Genomic DNA, 23,393 nt, shown 5'->3' with positions numbered 1-23,393 from the left:
TCAAGATGGTGCCACAATCGTATCATCAAAGCCCACCCCATTTTTGTGTTGACAGAAAGGGGCAGGGTTTCAATCACATGGTTGTAGGGGCAATTCTGACTTTTCTTTACACACACACGCACAAAGACACCCCTGGAAAGATAGAAAACAAGTTTAACAAAGAATTTATTTAATGGGATATTAATTTTTAGCATATTGAGTTATGGCTCATGTATAATTAGTCCAAAATTTAGGGGAAAATGGGAATATGAACCTGTCAGTGATAAATGCCTTTGTCAGATTGTAGCTCAAATTCCACAGGGGAAATTCATAAAAAGTATTATTGATTTTTTAAAGAACAGATGTTTAAAATGGCTGTCTCAGTGTACCTACCCCTGGCAAATTCCTGCTCTCATAATGAATCAGTATAAGCCTGAATTGATTTCTTTGTAAAATAGCATGCTATGCTTTTCATTAGCTGAAGATAATGTATATTTATTATTCTCTTTTATTTTCAAATTCTTATTCATTTTCTTCAATAGTTCCTCTGAAAACTGTCAGGGAAATACTTTCAGAACATTATCCTTTATACACCTTAGTAATAGTATGTATGCACTCAATGTTCCTTTACAAACTAAATAGGCTATTTTCTTTTCTGAACAAGCAACCATGATTTACACACTAGAGAAACCTTAGATGTTTCATCCTCCTCTTAGACCTAGAACTCTCCTTTTTCATCCTCTTCTTATAAATATAAAATTTGGCTTTTGGCAATAACAGAACTGTTCCTTTTTGGGATAAGCAAATATTTAAATAAATGAGGAAATCTGACCAATCACATGGACAATTCTCAACCAGTCATGAACTTCCGAAGAGCTGCATGGAGTTGCACAAAATGTTGTACAGTTCCAACAAAATGCAGGCCAGCTTCTGTAAAACAGCAGAGTGAACAGGTCTGCTTCCGATGGCCCTGGTGCGTGGTCGTGGAAGAGTCATGCAGCGAAATAAAAGCATTATTTAGGCATCATCTGAAAATAGTTGCTTGCTTGCTTGTTTACAGGGCTTACTGGCCATTGCAGCCAATATTCTTTTTTTTTTTTTTAATTTGGAAAGCCCATTGTCCTTGGATACAAAGACATGGAATTTAGACTCTTAAAAAGCCAAGGTGTTTTTAAGCACTTTAAATTCACTTGAGCTCTGATTTTGGGATAAGATTTAGATGTCAGGCTAACTGCTAATCCAGACATGGAATTGCATATAAATATTGTCCTATGATATCATATTATATTAAAGCACCTATGAAACAGTTACCAAACCTTTAGTTTACTTTACTAGGAAATTACCATTTTCAGGAAATAACAAATTTATGTTCCTTTTGGATCTCTTCTGTAAGCCCTTTGAAATAGGCCAGGTCAGGAAACAGATTCCACAAGGACTACTGGAACTCTATTTTATAGTTGCAGGGTACAACAATAGAATTTTCAAAGCCTGACAGATTTCTTTCCTATCAAAGAGAATCAAGCAGGGGAATCCTGGGTTTCTTTCTCACCCCTTCCTCTCTTTCAGGGCTAGGCTGCTGTTTACATAACTGGTTTTGCATTCTTTCTTCAAGATTTTCTCAGTACTTCAGTACTCTACTCTTTCACAGCATTCAATACCATCAAACCATGTATTCTCAGAATTACCTGCAAGAGTTGGAACTTGGAGACACCAACTTGCAGTCGTTCCAGTGAGTAATCACTGGGATAGAACGATTGAGCCCTTATTTGCTGCAGTGTGGGGCTCTACTACTCAGTCATCTTTCCCATGTTATAAAACATCTGTATGATTTTTTTATTTAGTTAATTTATATTTCAAATTCATGACTCTGGGTAGCTAACAGCAGTTAAAAACATCATATAGCAACCCATTACACACATAATTTACATATATACATAATGCATACATAATCAGCAGGCAAAGTGAAAACCAAAAGAACAGCAAACAATCAATACCACCATTGCATGGGCTCTGCCACACATCTGGATCCCCAAACATGGTGACAAAACCAGGTCTTTAGAGCCTTGTGGAAAGCCAGCAGGGTTGGGGCTAATGTAATCTACAGGGGGATTATGCTCTTAAGGTGGGCACCACAACAGAAAAGGTTCTTTTCCTGGCACTCCCTGATGTATGACACTCCCTGATGTATGGGCCTGGAGCATGCCTCTCCTGACGGACCTAACAGGACAAGTAAACACAATCGGCCCTATGCCAGGAAGGGCTTTATTGGTAATTACCAACATCTTGAATGAACCCAGAAGTACACTGGCAACCAATACAGCTTGCTGAGCACAGGTGCAACATGCTGATTGAGGAGCACACATAACTGCCTGCTGCACTCTGTAACTGCTGCAGCTTCCAGATGCATTTAAAGTGCAGCCCCGTGTAAAGCATACTGCAGTGGTCCATTTGAGAGCTGACCAAGGCATTAGTAACTGTAAGCACAGCGTCCCAGTCCAGGAACAAATGTAATTGGTGTATAATATGAAAAGGTGTATATATTGGTGTATAATATGTGCAAAGGCTCTCCTGGCCACAGCTCTATCTACTCCTCAAACAAGAGCCATGAATCCAGGAGGGCCTGCAAATTGCATGCTGCATCTGTTGGAATACTGAACCCCATCTAGAAATAAAGATGGAAAATCCGTGGAGGGTACTAATATGCAGAGCTACTTAGTCTTGCTAGGGTTTTGTTGAAGCCTGTTGTTCCTATCCATACTCCCACAACCTCCAAACACCAAAACAGAACCTGCCTGGAATCACTTGGGCAGCCAGGGGCAGAGATATAAAGCTGAGTATCATCAATATACTGAAATTGCTGGGAGACCCTAGCTGTCAGTTTAGGGTGAGATGCCATTTACATCACTACCCCAGACTGAATTGGACATGTCATGGAATGCCTGAACTGGTGGCTAGAAGTGATCAAGTACTGAAATGAACAAAAAATCCAGCTAAAATCCAGTAATATCACTCCCCCTAAAAAATCTGGTCCATGCATTGAGGTCTTCTTGGAATCATGGATCCTGCAGGTGGAAGCCATGTCCAGAGGGGCCTTTGGCCAACTTTTGCTGGGGCAGTAGTTGCAGCCCTACCTGGAATGGATGCCTTGGTGACAGAAATTCATGCCCTGATTACTGTGTGACTGTTTAATTGCAACATCCTCTACATTGGGCTATATTTGATGATGACTCTGAAAAGTCATTGTATTTCATTGTATTTAATAATTGTATTTTATATTTGTATTATTTATGTTTTTACTGATTTTAAATTGTTTTGTTGTGAACCGCCCTGAGTCCCTCCTTGTGAGGGAGTTGGGCAGTGATATAAATAATAATTGATATATAAATAATTGATATATAAATAAATAATAAATAAATAAAAGAGCCTGACTGCTATTCAGAAATATCTATTATCTATCTATCTATCTATCTATCTATCTATCTATCTATCTATCTATCTATCTATCCATCCATCCATCCATCCATCCATCCATCCATCCATCCATCCCACGTCTCTTCAGTCAGTATATTAATTATCAATAGGCTTCTGGTTAATGCCTCCTCTGTTAAAACTTCTGGAGAACAACAGTGGGAGAGTGATATTGATTTGATGTCCTATTTATGAACATCTGCATACAGATATATTTTGATTTAATATTGTATATACTTAAAACAGAAATAATGATGTGAATTTGGAAACAGTTGCTCTTTCAAAATCTTTTTTGTCACCTTCCCTTCCCTTCCCTTCCCTTCCCTTCCCTTCCCTTCCCTTTTTTTTTTTGTCTAAGTGGGACTTGATTAAATAAAGGATATGTCCTGCAGGTAAATTAATGGAAATGAATTTGGCCCCCAATTCATATGATTTTTTTTCCTTTTTACATTCTTGTAAGCTACAAATATGCATACATTTCTCATGAACATTCACTGGTTAACTTGATATCCCTCTTTTCTTTCAGAAAGTTAAGGCAGTATATTTACTGCTCTGTCCTCCTAATTTTCCCCATAACAGCAACTCTGAGAGGCAGGTTGGGCTTAGAGAGAGTCACTGGCCCAAAGCTACCCAGCCATGGGTTTCCATGGCTGACACTGGATTAGAACTTGGGTCTCCACTGGTGCCAGTCCAACACCTTCAACATTACACTCCGCTGGCTGTCAGTGATAATATTTTAATCAATATACAATGCTTTTAGAAAAAAAACACAGTTATTAAAAATAAACATGGAAAGTAAATAAACAGTGTTGTAAACTTTTAGGAGTCAAGTTCTATAGCACAAATCCATATCTGAAGACAGTATGCATGAGAGGATATATAAATAATCATGCTAGGATATGCAGGAAGTTAGCAAAGTGCAATAATGCTTTCATATTAAATTATATCTAAGAACAGGTCTGAGTGGAATGCTATACATGGTTAAAAAACTATTAGAGCATATTCATAAAGAAATATCGAATTTTCTAATTTAGATGTAATTTCTCAAGATTTTTAAAATAAAAAGTGAACATTTGAAAAAATAAAGTCAAAATTGAGTGTTTGCAATTTATAATCTATGGTTATAAATTAGGAATGGGTGATTGAGACTATCAATGGTCTTACTCATGTCCACTTATAAATAAGCTTGCAGAATTCAGTGAATTTTATTTCAAGGAAAAAAAACATAAGCAGTAAAGTTTAATTAACTAGGAACCTCATTATTTGATTAACTGTGGAACCTATGCCCTTCTGCATGTTGCTGAACTTCCACAAGTCATTGGATCCAATGATACTACTTTGGAGAGCAACAGGTTTTCATCCCATGTTAGCTAAAATATAATGCTAATATAAACTTCAAAGTATGCATATATAGTATTCTGAAATCTTTTTTTTTCGCCTATGCAATTTAATCCCTCTTACAGCAAGTTAGTTTCCTCTCTGTCATATTTTGTGGAGTTCCATAAGAAGATTTTTTTTCTCCTGACAGCGTATTTTAAGAGTAAATGGAAGGGCTAAATAGAAGATAGCTGCCACCTCAGGCTGCTTAACATTTACACAACAATATCAAGTATTTCTCTATCTTGGCAGTTGGTAGGAATTCAACTTTGATGAAAGAGAGAAATAAATTGGAAAGGACAGGAGACTGCATATTTATTATCAATTTAATAGCATTCATACATTTAAAAAGATAGAAACTAAGTATTCAGTGAAGTTAACACCAAGATTAAAGTTGGCTCACAACTGCTGTTTCTAACCTTTTCAACAGGGCAAAAAGAGATCTTTGTTCTTTAATATAATTAAAGAGCAGAATCTTCTATATTTCAACAATGGGCTAATTAGCTGTATAGTCAAACTGGAGAGGCCTATCTCATGGATCTATGGAGATCCCCCCCCCCCCGCAAAAAAATAACATCCAGGGGTTATTTTATGAACTGAACATGCATCTTCAGCTGAAAGTGGAAGAGTCAGTCCATAGACGTTAAAGGTACCATGATCAAATTATTGTCTTGTTTGAAAAAAAGAAATCCTAACAATTCTTGCACATGAAAAAATGGAATCTCAAATAGTGTTTTTCTATACTAGGCATTCCTATACACTGCTTTTCTCCTATCAACTAAAAGCAGAATTAAAACTGTGGCTCCATAAAGTACTTAATGTTACACTCTGTTATGCAACAATGCTCTTTTGCTATGGCCAAGAAAGAGCTTATTCAGAAGTGATCCCATTCAACAAACATCTCCTACAATTTTATTTAAAAACTTCCTCTTTGTGGACATAATGTTGAATTTAATATGTTATTTCAAATGACATACAGTAGTCAAAAGAACTTTTCACTTATCAGATTTTCTTAGGAAAAAATTGAAGAAAGAAGTGATTAAAGCACTTCAGAATTTAAAATTGTACAGTGCATAGAACTAATACGGGAGCAATTCATCAGTAATACTGCAGCACGCTGCACAGGTTTAGAGATTACAGAGATGTTTATATTAAAAAGCAGAGTAATCCTGAAAAGATTCTATTGTTTTTGTTAGTCTAGAGTGGCAAACTTGTTATTAGTTGAACATGAAATAATTTTTAAGGATTTTAAATTTTTTTAAAAAGTATTACATTTAGAAAAAAATGTGAAATGATAACACAGAAAATACTGGCATGTTTTTTTAAAAAAAATAAAGTACAATGAAAACGTGGTCAGCAAGCTTTACACACAACATGACCACATCCTTGTATGTTTAACATCTTTTTATTTTAAATTGAAAACTGGGAAAGTAGGCATGAATTCATGTTTCAAGACATTATAAAGAAAAATCAATCTAAGAATCATTCCAAAGTTAATAAATAATAAGACAGGTTTGACTCTGATTTAACATCTGATGAATCCAAATAAAATAAATATATAAATATATTTCAAATCCAATATAACATAGATTGAACACAATAAAAAATATTATAGGGATATTTCTGCAGAACAAATAAGGTTCTTAATCCCAAATCATTGTTCCTATTAAAATATAAAGTGCTAAAATGTCATTTTGTCAATGCCTCAAAACCTCAAAATTGTACATCATAATCAGAATTGTATAAATATAACTAATATATAAATTATTGGGCCTCTTCCTAACCTTTATATAAAAGTAACAAAAATCAATGTATACATATGAGTTACAAAGCAATCTTATATATGTTTCGTTTGCATAAGTGTCCAATACCTTTCTTTCCAGAGATGTAAAGACCACATTTTAAACTGAGGTACAGTTCTTTTTATGCTATATTCTGATATCACTTACCAGCTTCAGAGACTGATGTTAAAACTGAACAGGTTAAATGCTTTCTTTATTAGGCTACAGTATGAACAAATTAATTACCAATAACCAATAATGCAAGAACACAGTCTAACTGAACTTGATGTTAGACACAAGGAACAAATAACACTCTTTATCTTACCTATTTTTTAATCGTTTTGATAATAGTTCTGAAATTCCTTTGCAGATATCTTTTTCCATTCTGAATTCTAGAAAGTAATTTTGGTGTTCAAAGTAACACAGTCAGACTGTATCATGGTCCTTTTTAGTATACTATCTTCTTACTGATATAAAGGGGAAAAAAGGGAAATTAAAATGTCTTTAAAAACTTGACAATAACCATTTATTTCTTGTGTTTGGAAATTATATTGAGCTCATTTCTTTAGAACTGGGTTTTAATTTCTGAAAGCTTAATCACCTGAACAAAGGTTCATCAAACTTTAATCACCAATAAAAATTGCAGCTTGAGTCACCTGGGGAACATTTATTATATTTTTATTTTAATGCCAAATAACCCATTGCTAATCTGCTAACCCTTTATATTAGCACATTCACTATTAACATATTCCTAAAAGTTATTACTTCCTCTGAAACTATACAAAGAGTTCACTGCTACAAACCCCCCAAAATAATCCTATTAAAAGTCAGAAACATCTGCTGTGACACTATTTTAACATTCTTTTTATAATCCATACAGTTATTTGGTTATCCAGCTGACTTCTAACAATGTACTAAATCTCAATTACATGAAATATTATGGGAGTGCTGATTAAAACAACAATATACTTATTCTAGCTACTTATGCTTTTTCCTTCCATTTGAAATTTGCATCACTAATCTGTTTTCCCCTATTCTATTTATACACTTCTTTGTTCTAGGCAGAACAAAGTATTGATTTGTTTAAACCAAAGCTGAACAATAAAAATGTCAAGGAAGGTTAAAATTATTGTCTAATGATGATATGAAAGAATATTTCTGACTAGAGCAATTTAGAAAAATATGTTGAGAAAGGCAAACGGCCAGGCGCCACTTTTAATTATTTTCCCTGGGAATTTGATCACACAACGTAAAATTATCTTACTGAATCCTACTTAAAGATACTTACATATTAATATTTTAAAAATAGAGAATAGGCTCTTTTAATATCCCTTAAAAATTCGAGTTTTTATTGCTAACAGAGTAAAGAATGTATAAAAAAGAATAATTTCCAGATATATATTTGGAATGAGAACTACCTTCCATCACATTGGCTACTACATATTCAGTTAAACTGTATCCTTATAGGAACATGCTCCATTAAATGTATAATTTAATTCTAATAATAATAATTCACCTTTATCAACAAGTCAAATAAAGACTTCATTTTCCATGTGCTTCAATAAATCTAAGCAGTAGGAAAATGTATAGGATTTAAATGTTTTCCTATTAGTATTTTCCATGTGCTGTTCCATAAGCCAGCTATTGTTTCCTTTGTCTTTTTTCTACAATTCCACATTCTTTATCTTTCTCTTTGTTATATATGGCATGGACATACACATCACTGTAAATATTCCCTGTCATATATTGGAATGGCAATATCACAGGTACTTTGGGGACAGCTGTATGAGCAATAAAGCTTACAAAGAAAAAGCACACATACGCACGCACACACACACACACACAACCTCAAAGAAAGAACCCAGTGGAGCAATTCTTTTCACCCGTAAAACATATACGGATTTCAGATCAGATAATGAAATGCCTGGATATTTCCTAAATGTTCTGGGGAATTTAGATTCAGGATTGTAAATCTGATATTGTTAGAAACTTCTATAATCATAGTCAAGTGCCTAAATATATATACCGGAGAACATTCCATAGCATAATACAAATAGACACTGACTATATTTTAATGTTTATCTTACGTTACTTTTTTTGCATGACACAAACTAAGAAAATGTGGAAACCCTCGAGAATATGCTTGTAATTGGAGGGGGGTAGAATAACCATGGCAACAATGACCACATTTGCAACTGTTTTAAAAAAATAATTTCACAACATAATTAACAATGGTAATTGTGCAAACAACAAACATCAAGCAAGCATCAAATACTAATGGAGATATACCAAATGACATCTTGAAAATGAAAACTAAAATCTGACTTTATATGGACAATGCAGTTCAGAAACAAAGCACATACCATTATCCATTCAGGTGCTCTACTTCTTATTCTGCCCACATAGTTCTGCAGCTCCATTAGTCCAAAAGTCGACTTTGCCCTGCTTCTGATCTTTATGGGTAACAACAGCATCACAGTGTTGGCAATTTTTTTCGATTAAACTTCTCAGACACGGTAGCAACTTTGTTAATTATGATATTAGGCAGCTGGCGGGCACGATCAATCATCCACTATAAGAAAGCCAGACAACGAGACATCTAATCATTGCAACCAGAGCAGATAAATTTTGTTCCTTTCTTATACGTGTCAGAGATTCTATCCGTCCTGACCCCTGAACACTGCCATCGACTGTCAAATTTAGATTCAGCAAGCTCCCAGCTTTCCTTTATCCCTGCCTTAGATCTGAAAGTCCTGGTTATCAGGAAGACAAGCGTCACCAGCTGTCTCAGAGCAGGAAGGCAATCAGGTGAATAGTACTTATTATCTTTCATTGCTTGCTAAGGAATGACAAGATTGATTTGGGACCAAGAGCACATCCGTATCTCAAATATAGGCTTCAAGTTCAAACTATGATGCATATGTAAACTTGTACTGAGGGATTTCAAGTCTAACCTTATTAATAAAACACACTTAAAACTTAGGGAATCAGACAGAACCTCTTGAACATCTAGACAATTCCCTTTTAAATAAGGACACAAGCTGTTCCCATTGCCAAAATGGGTGTTCCAACTTCTACCCAGAGGTTGCATTTCACAAATGGATAGACTTAATTGGACCCACAGAAGCAATAGGTTTCCATTAAAGTCTTCTCTGTAGGCACCTTCTGTCTTAACTAGACTGACGGTCTGTGGATTCTTACAAATGCAACAGGCAGTACAATTCTATCTGTTACACTCCTAAATGAATGTGATGCGTTAGGTAATGTTTTACTGTTGCTACTGAAACTGCAAAACATATTGCTTATTTCAAATAGGAAAGAAGATAGGTATTGTAAGGTTCTGATGAAAAAACTATCAATAAAAATCAAACATACATTCAGCAGAGTAATTTAAAAATGCAGTTAAAATATAAGGAACCAAACATAAAAAGACTACTCAAGATTACACTAAAACAATTAAATGCAAAGTGCCTTGAATGAGCAGGATGGTTCTAAAATTGCAGCACAAATTTTTCTTTTCACTAATTACTATTAGCAGTTGTTACAGGTGTTATGAATAAACTTATAATGTGAAGCTCCACTTTAATATGTCATTTTTGCAGCAATAATTCACATTTTGAATCAAAATATTCCTTCAGTACTGTATTCCTCTTAAATAACTGTAGGGTTATGAGGAAACCCACTTACTTAGTTAGGGTTGTCTTAATGGTATGAAATTTATTATACTATTCTTGAGGTTAACTAGAAGATGGGACATGAATAAAAGGAGGAAGGAAGACAGAAAGATAAAGGCGAATTCAAAGTTCTAATACTACACAGGAGACTAATGATGATATAGCATACAACTAGAAAACAGCTCGCTTCATCCCAAAAATCTAGCAATCATAAATGGAAAAGCAATCTAATTAATTATCTATTGTGAAATTACTAAATGTAGAAACATATACATAAAATTAAAGCAAAAAGTAGAATTTATCTAATTAAAAAAAAAAACATAAATAAATTCAGAGGAACAATAGGCCAGGTAAATAACAGTATTAATTTGAATGGAGCTTACTCCCATTAAGCTGTGTGTTATGAATAAAATTGCATCCTAGCTATGCCATATAAAAATGTTTATTAATGTTAAGCTCCACTGAGTTTGCTGTCTGGTAAAGATGCTGTATTTTATTTTTAAGATTATACAAGACAGCACACTGCTTTCAAGAAAACATTGCTACATGTTTACGTGTAGTATTTTTTAAAAAATGTATTCACTCATTGATAATTGTCATTCAATTTTATTAACATATTCAACTTACATCACTAGTTCACACAGACAGCAGAACATTCTTTAAAAAAAAAAATAATTGCCACATACATCCTGTATAGTATGAAGAGAAACTCACTGAAAATCTTCATTGCTGAAATATATACATAATCAAATACTTATGAGGAAAAAGAAATCCTATCTTCGAGGGAGGGAAGATGTTTTTAACAGGAGAAGTCTTGAAAAAACACACTACACATAGAGTTGTAAGGATGGTATTATATTTCCAGTGTTACGTCCCTATGTTACACAGGTAATGAAGCTAGTGCCTCAGAATTAGTATACAGTCAATTAAACAATGGTATACTTATTATATAAAATGTAAATCATCTGTAATAATCGATTATATCCTTTCCCAATTTGTAGTCTTCCAGACATATTTCAGTATAACTCCCATAATACCCAGCCAGTTATTTTATTAACAGTAAAAACTTTACACGAAAAGTTCTTGAGATTTTTTGCACAAGTGTGAACCTTCATGCATGGGTGTCTATGGGAAGGCCTAGGGAGGGAAAATGATATCTGGATATAAGTATATAAGGGCAAGAGTTGTGTCATGGTGTGCGTGTTATCATTTTGACCAAATCTCAGTTTGCTGTGGATACCTGTACCTCCATGATACACCAGAGGTCTGTCAATATTGACTGCAACTCCTCCAGGCTTACAATATGAAATATTCCTAAGATTCTTACTTATCAGCAAACCTGATGTAATCAACCCCTCTGTCAAAAAACCAGGTTGTAGTGCACTCTATGAGAACACTGCTGCAACAAGAACTGTAGTAATCCCTATTGGTTACATGCTATTGGTAGTATGAGACTAGTAGCTTCCCTTTGACCTCATTGCTCTCTTCCTAATCCACTCTTTTTGTCTCAGAAGTTTGTTTTACAAGTCTACAAACTGGAAGTGCTGATGCAATTTGTGCATTGATTGCTTGATTTCTGTGAATTATGATTTCAGCAAAGCATCTGATCCCACAGTAGAACTATGCATCTCTATTAAATGTAATGCAAAAAGCATGATAATTAAGTGAAAATTGACCACTCGTCCATGATTCATGATAATCATTGTCAAACACTGAATGGAGTACCACAAGGCTCAGTCCTGAGTCCTATTCTTGGATGAAGATGGGAAGAGAATTACACACAATTAGATGGAATAGCTAATATCCTAGATGACAGAAGTGAATTGCAAAATTATACTGGAGAGTTAGAGGAATAGATTAAAAACAACAGAGTAACATTTGACAGAGAGCAAAGTATAGTTCTTCATTTAGGAAACAAAATGAAGCACACAGGTATAGGTTGGGGGATACTAGGCTGGGTAATAATACTTGTAAATAAGATCTTGGAGTAGCAGTTGATTACACACTGAGTATGATATGACTGGGAAAAAAATAAATTGCATCAATAAAAATATCATTTCCAAATAACTGAGGTAAGAGTTCTAACTCATAAGGAGTCCTGTGTCCAGTTCTGGATTAGAAACAAAGTGCTCTGAAGAGAGATAAAAGGAATTAGGAATGTTTAGCTTTGACAAGAAAAGCCTGGGAGGGTATATAATGATGACACTCTTCAAATATCTGAAAGGATGTCACACAGTTGAAATTCAAGACCTGTCGCTATTGTTCCAGAGTGCAATACACAATAATGGATTTAAGTTACAGGAAGGCAGTTCTATTTGAGTGTTAGAAAAATTCTCAAACAGTAAAACAGTTGAAAAATGGAACCAATTATCCTGAGAAGTGATCAGCAGAGGCTTCATAGCATCAATGGGGATGCTTTAGTTTGAACTCCTGCACTGAGGAAATTGGATTCAGTGACATAAAAAGCCCCTTCTCACTCTATGATTCTGTACTTCTTCTACTCTGTATTTAGTGCATGAATTATATATTTTTAAATAGAATAAATATAGTATAAAATACTATATGGTATTTTTAAATACAATATAAATTGTTTACTAGCAGGTGACTCAGGCAGAGTTCCCTAACCCTTTCAGAAGATCCTACAAGAGAAGAAAAGATGTTACAGAAGAACTGAGGGAGGGATTCCATTGGTCTGGAGTTCTCAGTTGCGTTCATTGCATGTAAACACTTGTTTCCCAAATGGGGCATTCTGAGGGTTTGGATGGGATAAGACATTTACTTAACATTATAGCCATGAAATTAATTTGGACATGTTAAGAATCTGTTCACCAGTTTAATGCATCCATAGCAACTGGAATGATCCCATATTCATTATTCACATTACTGAAATAATGTACTTAATTATATTGAATTTAGGCATTTAATCTGAAAATAGTCATTAATTTTTTTAAAAAAATGTCCCCAAAATCTAGGAATTTATATTTGGAATGTGAAAATTGATCCTTCAAAATATCTCACATCATTTGTACAAGGAGTATTAAATGTCAAATCACTATGTACTATAATGAATATTACTAAATCTTAATGCTAGTCTAAAAAAAAATATTCTAATGAGATAAATGCCAGTATAAGCTCACTAATCAGTATGTTATGGTATACAACTATCGTAGGATCTGAAATATTTTATTTATAAACATATTTGACATTTAAATCTCATATAGATACATGCACACACATAGATCCCCCCCCTCCAGTGAAGCATGAACTTGCAAATCTGGGTAGTTACCATGCAGTAACAATACTGTATTTCTATGGCATAAAATTACCAGTTCATTCAGATAATCTGCTTCAGTAAACATGTATGAAATATTTGTAGCTATGCAATTTGTTCCTGTCTGGGACAGCAACTTAAGATAATTTTGATTTTGTGGAGTTAAAATGGATATAACAGCTATATTCCTAAATCCATTCTTTTGGCATGTATGGAAAGGGGCTTCCACTTGTGTACCAATCCACCATAGGACTGCATTGAAAGAAAGTGTACTACAGTGGTAAAGGTGTTGGACTAGGACTGGAGATATCAGGTCCAAGTCCACTCTTAGCCATGGAAGGTGACTGGGTGACTTTGGACCAGTCACTGTCTCTCTGATCAAATTACCTGTTAGAGTTGTTGTGATGGTGAAAAACTGGAGGGAGGGAAGGTTGAACTCTTTCCTTAAGAAAATGCAGGATGAAAACCTAAGAAACAAATTAAAAACAGTTTTGAGGGAGACTTTAGATATGCTTAAAAGGATTGCCATAAGATTTAACAATCTTATTCATGTAAGTCTTACTTTCACATACATATTTATAAGATTGCAGCCAACTGAGTTCTGGAATAGATATCCACTGAGTCAGGAAGAAAAGTTCTAATGTTTATTGTATCTTGTTACTTACTCTACAAAACAGATCATTCTGCTGTAACTACATATATATTTTATTCAAAAGTAGAATAATAATGTGTCCTTGAGCTGAAGTTCTAGTGCAACTCCAAAAAGAGACATCTGGAAAATTTACTATAAAATTCTGCCCCTAGCCCCTCAAGAAATCTTCAAAGCTGGATTCTTTCTAACAGATTGTAAAACTGTATTACTGCCAAATCAAAAAAAGGAAAGAAAGAAATGTTGGATTCAGTAAAAATAAAGTGCTTTGAGAAACATGCCAATCTTCATATTTATTTGAAGCAAATTACTATCTCACGACTCTAGAAGGTACATGCAATAATACTATCAGTAACTGAAGTAGATTACAGAAGAAAAAGTCAGAATAACGTGAATAAAAACATTCAGATAATATATTCTCTATTACAAGCTTTATAATTTTAATAATCTGGATCCCCCCTACTCTGCTAGGCTACAATTCTAAATTATTATAAAGAACTTTCTTACATATGAAGCTAATTGGTTTGAACACCACAGCAGTTCCCAAAAGCAAATGAACGAACGTGTATGTTATACAGTATGTGCATACATATTAACAAAACAAAAAAAAGAGTATTCTTAATTATAGGCAAATGAAACAAGTACATATCTTGATATTGGTATATCAAATGTGTGCAATTAGTTGTATATTTTAATAAATATTTTCCATTCTCATGTAAAGATTTGGCTCATGTAAGATGTTTATGCTCAACAAACATACATTTTTTTAGTCATTTTGTGTATTTTTAAACTCATACATACCAAATGATTACTGTTGTAAGATAAAGCAGAACAAATAAAATTGATGAATTCATATGGAAAAATAAAGCTGGAGTGGGGAAGAAAAATGCATTAAGATGAAAGATGAAACAGATGCAATACACAGGAAAGATCAAAGAGCTCCATCAATTCATTCTGAGTGTCAAAATCCAGCTGAGCGTCAGAGCCCTGCACACATAATAAGGAAGGTTGACTAAAATATAAGGATTAAACAGATGAGCTGTCTCCTGTGGATGTACGGCAGAGATCCTGCTGAGCCACTTGTAAAGACAGTTTGGAATGGTACACCTGCTATTCTGCAGTCAAACCTACAGGAAATCCATCTGGAAAGAAAAATAGCTACTCATGTAGTAAAGACCTGCTTTCATGAAAAGTGTCCCAAGCATATATATTTTCTTTTGGAATGAAGTGGCTGTTTAATGATGTCATATTTTTGTTCCTTAAATCTGATTTCACAAATTGTTTAGTAAAAAATGAAAATGCAAAAAAATGAAAAGTATTATCACTGTGCATTAGGAATCATTCTCAGGTATTAAAATTCACTATCATAGTATAACCTGCCAATATTTCAGTAATAATATCATTGGGTAACTGTAAATTTGACCAATCTCAGTTTTGTAACAAAGTCCAAGTCAGTCTTTCAGAGCATTATGGCTCTGAACATTCATATTTACTTTCTAGTCTATATGATTGTAAAATGATTTTTCAAAACACTATAATCAGATTGTATTAGTAATGATGGAAAAAATGGAATTCATTTTCTATACATGCACACACACATATACACACAACTCTGCCAGCATCACCCTCTTGATAGATGTTTACAGGAAGAAGATCCCACTATGTTCAGTAGGAATTATACCCAAGCCCACTTTAAAATAATTAAAATTGTAAACTAATTAAAAACTGTGGATGGTTTGTCTGATTGGGTTAGATCCCAATGTATAAGACCAATGAAACTGATGAAACTTTAGTCATGTGTAACTAAGCTCTAATGATTTCAATGAGGCTTCTGTAAATCTCTGATCCAGCATAACCTTTATGGCATTAAAAATAAACTACTTGGTTAATCACATTAGTTAATAACATAGCTATATATTTATCCACTTATCAAACAGAAGGTTGATAAATACACCTAATATACAGCAATACTAAGATATGAATTAGATTGTATGTATTGTTCTATTGCCTAAGCTCATTTGGAACTACTTCCTGTGATATAAATTTAAATATAATGCTAAAAAATAAAGCTAAAAACTAATGATTAAGTAGATATAATAAAAGCTGAATTATATAAGCTTCCATCAAAACACTATTGTAGTTTTTATTTTTAAGGTCCCAAAATTTAACAGATCTTCAACATACAATTTTAAAACTAACATTGTGTCAAAAAGGAAAAAGAGAATTAACACTGGGTTTTCAATCTGTTAGCTAATACATTTAAATGTCATTTAAAAGAAATATTATCTACTATTGCAAATAGTGCAATACAAATTTTAAAAAATTATACCTTAGAAATGAAGGAAATTTAAGAGGTGGAGTCTTTGGGAACAGGTGGCAAATTAATAAATAAATCTGAACCTGATTCTTCCCCTGTATGACCAATTTTTTTTTTAAAGTGGATAAATATAACCAGTTTAAAAGTTGAGGGCTTTATTGGACTACAGACTTGATTAAGGATGGGAATCCTATCTCTGATGAATATATCTTGCAGAACTGGAGACAACTTTCAGCTTCTTTTCAGAGGAAACAACTACAGCCTCATTTGAGACTTTTTAAGCTCACAAGTCTTTCCAATTAAGAATATCGACTAAATTCTGTTACGTATATTAATGAAAGTCTTACAGGATTGTGTTACTAAATTGCAACAATATCCATAGTTACTTCTGAGCTTCTAAGAGATTGCTTTTACCTACTGAAATGTCTTTTTGAACAAAAATAATGAATATGGATGTTTAACATTTTGCATTTCTCCCAAGGATTATATCTGTACTTATGAATATTCCCAAATAAAGCCATTATTTCTTTTATCCTTAAATGCTTGTTTAAACAAGTAAATATATTTCTAAAGGAGGAAAAGGGAAAAGCATAACATTTCAGGTATCATTCTTTCTCTAATTATACTACCTGGCACTAAACTAGAAAGAGATCCCCACTAGTAGCCCCCCCAAATCACTGTTCAATGGGCTATCACAGAACTTCTTGTAACTACAAGACTTCTGTTCTAATTCATGATAAACTCAAATCAAAGATGAAACGTATAACTCAAAACAAAGTTTTACTGACCTGAAATGGAATGGATGGTTCAACCTTTATGTAGTCTATAAAGCTCTTGCTCTGATTTATCTATTCAGATAACATTAGAGCAGCCCTATTCAGATAGATAGACTTAAAACATATACATAAAAATAGAGGACACAATGCATGATAGATCTTGCCAAACACATAATAAATGATGTAGCAAAGGAATGTCACTTCTTCCTTTCTTTTTACAAATCGTAATTCACCTCTTTCTGAAGAATTAGGCTATTAGGTTGTCTTCGTGGTCAGTTTATACTCTGAGTCAAGCTTGTCCAGACAGTGTGTTACTTTTGCCAGCTTGAGGACCATGCCGTGCTTTGTATATTGGGGGGTTAGGATCCATCTAGAAGTGGGTGTCAATGATTTTATGGCTGCCTTAAATATTTGCAAAGGTTAAGGCAAAAAAATTTAAAATGACTAAAATTTGGCTGCCCAAACCCCTTTTGGGGCCACAAAAGGGATGCTGATGCACACATGCAGCAACTTTTTCTACTCCTCTTCTAAGTTTGAGGAGAAGGAATAGAAGAATGCCTGACCCATGACAGTGGCTAGGCCCTGACCATTTTCCCAATTATATAAGGGAAAAGAAGAAAAAAAAAACACCCATCCAAAATAATGTGATTTTGAACAACACAATCAGAATTCTCATAGCAACAAAAGGACTCCCTTTATTTTTGTTTATCCTGAAATCACACTCCAGAATCAGGAACAAATAGACTATTCCTGGTTTAATATGGGTGAATTGAGCTGTTTTCAGAGTATCTGAACAGCTGTGACATTGAACAGGTTCTGCATAACCTAATTGATGTATTCCTTTTGTAGCATATTGGTGTACTCGCATTCACATTAAAATGATTTTTAAAAACCATTTTAACCATTTTAAAAATGGTTTACTATCAACTAAAACACAAAATACAAAAAATAACAGTTTAACAGTCACTATATAAAATGACACATTCAATTTTAAAGGTGAAAGAAAAAAAAGAATAGAATTTAAACCATATTTACCTTATTGACACAGAAAAGGCAGTATCAATGAAAAGGTAGATCTTTAAAAGGTACCTAAAAGATGCCATTGTGGGTACCTCACAAATTTCAGGAAGGAGAGCATTTCAGAATGAAACTTTCACCAGTGGGAAAGCCCACCAATGAGTAATTCCAAGTTAGTGTCTGCAGTTCTTAGCAGATTTAAGAGTACTTCCCTGGATAATCTTAGCAACTGATTTTGTCTGTAACACTGAAGGTTAACACATTGTGCCTAAACCCCCAATGATTGCATCTCCAAAGATGGCAGAAATGTGCACATGGGATGAATTGCAAATTCACAGACAGCTTATTTATTTATTTTTGCACAGGGCTGGGTATATGCATGTATTGGCAAAACACAATCTCTACAAAGCGATATGAGTCAAATCAGCATCATCAGAAGGCTTCATATGTTCTCAGTGTGCCTCTGCACTGCAAAAAGGAAGAAGCTGTTAATGTGAAAAAAATGCTGCTTTCAGTTCTTCACTGAGCATTGGGATTAAACATGGGAAAGGGAGAGGAGTAGAGATGAGTGACTAAAAGTTTACCTTTAAATCAAAAAGAATAATTCAGTACAAGCTGTCCAATCATCATGCTTTGGATGAGTTTCTTTCTTGCCGTAAATGGTATCTAATTCTGTCCCCCCAAAAGCTAGAAGCATTACTTTGTTTACAAAGGAATTTAAAGAATTCTGCCTTCTGAATTCCGGATCTAATTTAGCAGATTGTTTTTCAAGAGATATCTTCACGATATCTGCTGTGTTTATAAAAATGTCTGCCAAACATTGAGGGATTATTTTTTTATGACCCCAAGTTTTTAAGGACACTTTTTACACAACCCTCTCTCCCCTTGCAACTATCTTTCAGAAAACTGTAAATATTTATGCACAGATCTTCTAATTCTTTCAAAGGAGAAAGAGGTGTCTATTGTTTGCCTTTTTAAAAGATAAGAATTTAAAGGATAATAATTCCAAAACCTCTTCACTTGTTTCTATTCTGTTTCTCAGAAGGACTTCTGTATATATTATCCCTTTCTGTTTTTTAAAAGAAATGCAATTACATTATTTGTATTTTCCTGTCCTATTGACTGGAGGCACAAATCTCAAGTGAAACTCAGGACCTAAACTGAATTGGGCAGCATTTCTTTCAGTCCAAATCCAATATGTTCTTTCAAACCCTGAATTAAGCTTGAACCAAACCTTGTGGTTCTACATGTGCTGTCCTTCTGTCCATAATACTCCTGTAGTTTAAAGAAGAGTATGCATGTATTTAGGTGTAGCACTGCATTGCATGCCAGTGTAGTATAATATAATGTAATGTTGAAGTGGGGAGGTCAAGGATCTAACTCCACACAGCCTCAAAGCTGACTAAAGCTTAGCTGACTTTAGTCTCTTGCAGCCAAAACCACCTCACAGGATGATTGTTATAGGACTGAAATCGGGCTTTGAGCACTCAGAGAAAATGCAGGATATAAATACATTAATAAATAAAATACATACAAACTTAGGCATGATTTGACTTCAGATCCATAATGCTTAGGTAACTAAACTGTCTACCTACTTCCAAGGAGTAAGCATAATTTATTGGAACTTACAGCTGAGTAGACACAAATCAGATTGCACTATATATTTCTTTATTTCATCTTATATTTTCTTTCACACTAATATGGCAACAGCTGCCTTTGTTACCCTATTAGAAAGAGGGAGTGCAATCACAGCTTTTATTCTTGTTCAGCTGACAGGACAACCTCTTTATAGATCTGTATACAGCTGATATATGTGATTTCCCTGTTATCTACTGTCTGCAAATACAAGCCCTTGGATTGTTTACCATGAGGTAGTAACTGGCACCAGATAAATAAGTCTAAAGAGGCTGATGTGAGAGCCCTTCACCTATTACAGGATTCAGATGCTTGAACATTCAGTCACTATGGCCAAACTTTCAATGCATCATATAAAGCATAAATAAATGAAGTGGGGAATGGATTATTTTAACATGCAATCACAACATTAATTAGATATAATTATATTCACTTAACTTGATTTATATTTGCAAAATATAAATAGAACAAATAGTTAGCAATTAGCAGAATAATCAAACCATATCAAAAGGAGTTACAGAAGCTGGTACTGATAGAGAAATTCATTTGGAAAATGTGACCTTAAACCATTTCAGTAAAAGCCCTTAAAACCCCCAATTTAACATAAAATATATAAAACTAGCTTTATCGGGTATTACTGCATTTTATCATAGATGGGGATAGACCTGAAAATTGGGCAGAATGTGTCATATTTAAAATAATTAAGGAATGCATTGCAATTGTATATTAAAAAGTGTATTTAACATTCCTAAACTGTTCAAGGCTAAAAATAGCAAATTAGATACAGTGATTTAATTTGCATCATATAGTATCTAATTTTTATAAAAAAATGTTTTGGTAGTAGTGAAAATTTAAATAAAAAATTAGTGGACAGAGGGAAAAACTAAATTCTTCTTGACCAGGCCTAAAATACAGCTTTGCAGGTCTTTCAATTTCATTGTGTATCACATACAGCCGCACCTTGGTTAGCAACCATTTGCAAATACAATGGTAATAAATGGTAATAAAAAAATAATTTTCTGACTAATACACACGTTTCGGTCCAAATTTCCTACACCTGACAATAAAAGCCTTCAGTGTGAAACCAATTAAGATCTGGTCAATTTCAGGCAGCAGGGCAAGGGCTGGAGGGTTCTAATCCACTAATTAAGGTCATAGAGCTGAGCTTGTTAACTTGTGGTTAGCATTTTTTAGGGAGCACTGAGTTATGGAAAAAAGCAGCTTAGGAAGTGATAGCATGTTCAAGCAATCTCTCTGCTCTGCAAGGAGGGGAAAAAGGGGGGGGGAACGTCAGGCACAGGACACTGTACCAAAGAATTTTATCAGAATGAAATAGCAGCAACCAGTGATCTTCACAGCATCTCTCTCTCTCAGTCACATGTTCACTTAGTGACCATTTTGCTTAATGGCCTAGTTGTTGGAACAGACTGTGGTCGCTAAATGAGGAGAGGATGTATTCTGATTCTAAAAAATATTTTTGTCATAGAACAGAAAACATATCAGCTGCTTCAGATAATAAATAACAATAAATTTGATGTTAGCAATAAATACTTCTCTTTTATTCACTGAAACATTTATTCTAATACATTAAAATTTCAAATTATAACTAGACAGTGTTAAATTCTTGTTATCTATTTGTCTGATAATGTTTTGTGCTAAGCATACAGAAGTTATTCCGTTGACCAAAGAATGTCATCATAAAATTACCCAGTGAAATTTGGTAACTTGCATTTTATCCCCACTGAATTTGGATTCTTCAAAAGCATGATAACCAACCACATGATGCAATCCAGAAAGAGCTAGCACTAGTTCAGTAGATTTCTAAACAGCACGGGTTTAGTGACAGTAAGTTTCTTCAGTACTTCCTTTTCCCCACAATGCCCAGTAAACCATGTATGTTTAACAATAATATGTTCAATATGCCACGCTTGTTGTTTCTCACACATCAAGCCATATACCAGAGCTTATAAACCACAATGATTACCCAATTAACATATTGTGTGACAAAGATCACTGCTTCAAAGGTTTCAGAGATGATGCTAGGATTACACTGCTCCCTTTATCCAACATGAAGCCTCAGTTGGATCCTAGCTCCCTCTAATAAGGAAAAATGTTCTTTTTGTTCAGAGATAGGCAAATCTAATACCATTTAGACAGCCATTTTCAATTAACTGATAATAAGGGCTGGAGGAAAAAACAGCAATATTTTGGGTGCACTTGTGTGGAAATGTGGATATGTTTTGCATGTCCATTTTGAATTTCTATAGTTTGTACACTTGGACCAGCTCACAACACTCAATTAGAATGAGCCCAGCCTCTAGATACACTTCTTCCTCTTCTTGTAGCCTGTTTATCAGATAATTTTAGTTGCATTTGCCATGCTAAAAACCTATAGAAAAACTATGGCTGATTTTAATTTGGAATAGTGGATTTTAGCAACTCCAAAAATTATATTTATTTCCACTAAGTATATTTAATATTAATCACCTAGGGTTTGGCTAAACTTGATAAACTATATGGGTCCTTTCAACTGCCTGATGCAGTAATTCTGTGAAGAGGGGTTGGGAGAATGCTTGAGCTCCCAGGAATTGTAAATCATATTCCTGTAATGCTAAACCACTTGTCAATGTTATGTCTGAATGCAGAAATTTGTATATTTGTGAGAAAGTTTGGTGTAGTGGTGAAGGTGCTGGCCTAAAAATCAGGAGACTGTGAATTCTAATCCTCCCTTAGGCACGGAAGCCAGCTGGGTGCCTTTGAGCCAGTCACTCCCTCTAGCCCAACCCACCTCATAGGGTTGTTGCTGTGGGGAAAACAGGAGGCAGGAGTTGTATGTATGTTTGCCACCTTGAGTTTTTTATTTATTTATACATATATATATATAAAGGTGGGATAATAAGAACAACAACAACATTGAGAATAACAGACAGAATCCTAGTGAGAAACTAATCATAGATCTATGGGGGTAAAGGACTAAGAAAATGTACTGGCTACAGTTCATAGTCATGATATGATGTGTATCTGCACAGTATCTCTATCCTTGGGTGCATATGTCCTCTTCATTCATCTGCATTATTGTCTTGGAAAGTTAACGCCACATTAAAACAAGCAAATATTGAAGGGCACATCATTTTTAAATTAAAAAAAAAATAAAGATGGGGTTAAGCAATATCATCTTTAAATTTGTCCCAAATTTTTAGTCACTAGCAATGTTAGTCACATTTGAATTTGCTTCAGTATTCATGGATGACCATGTTGTAGTTTCCATTATCTCTAGAATGCTTCAGCTTTATCAGCAGCCCATGAATTAATTAATTTCTTTATTAATCCAAATGATTTTCTTCAATTTTGATATGCCCTCAAGCTGTCTCACCAAGATCAACTCCCTCTGTGTTCCATAAAATTGTAATCAATCTCTATTATGGTCATGAAAATGGTATTTGTCACTT

General features: G+C 34.2%; 1 long non-coding RNA gene across 4 annotated transcripts in view; it reads right to left on the bottom strand.

Moving 5' to 3' along the window:
* The window catches only part of LOC107326037 (uncharacterized), a 107,764-nt gene that overhangs the window by 28,570 nt on the left and 55,801 nt on the right, over positions 1–23,393 (bottom strand). For all 4 annotated transcript variants that reach the window (XR_015796433.1, XR_015796434.1, XR_015796436.1 and 1 more), the window contains 3 exons: positions 13,938–14,017; positions 8,969–9,177; positions 6,931–7,072 (listed from right to left, as the gene is read on the bottom strand). This is a non-coding gene — a long non-coding RNA (uncharacterized LOC107326037). The remainder of the gene's footprint in view (positions 1–6,930; positions 7,073–8,968; positions 9,178–13,937; positions 14,018–23,393) is intronic.

This window comes from Python bivittatus, unplaced genomic scaffold, assembly GCF_059951505.1.
Source record: "Python bivittatus isolate LINGU-HERP-01145 unplaced genomic scaffold, Pbiv_v1 ctg000330_np1212, whole genome shotgun sequence".
NCBI classification, from domain to species: Eukaryota; Metazoa; Chordata; class Lepidosauria; order Squamata; family Pythonidae; genus Python; species Python bivittatus.
Note: the sequence above shows the minus strand (reverse complement) of the source record. Positions and strands in the feature narration are given on the sequence as shown.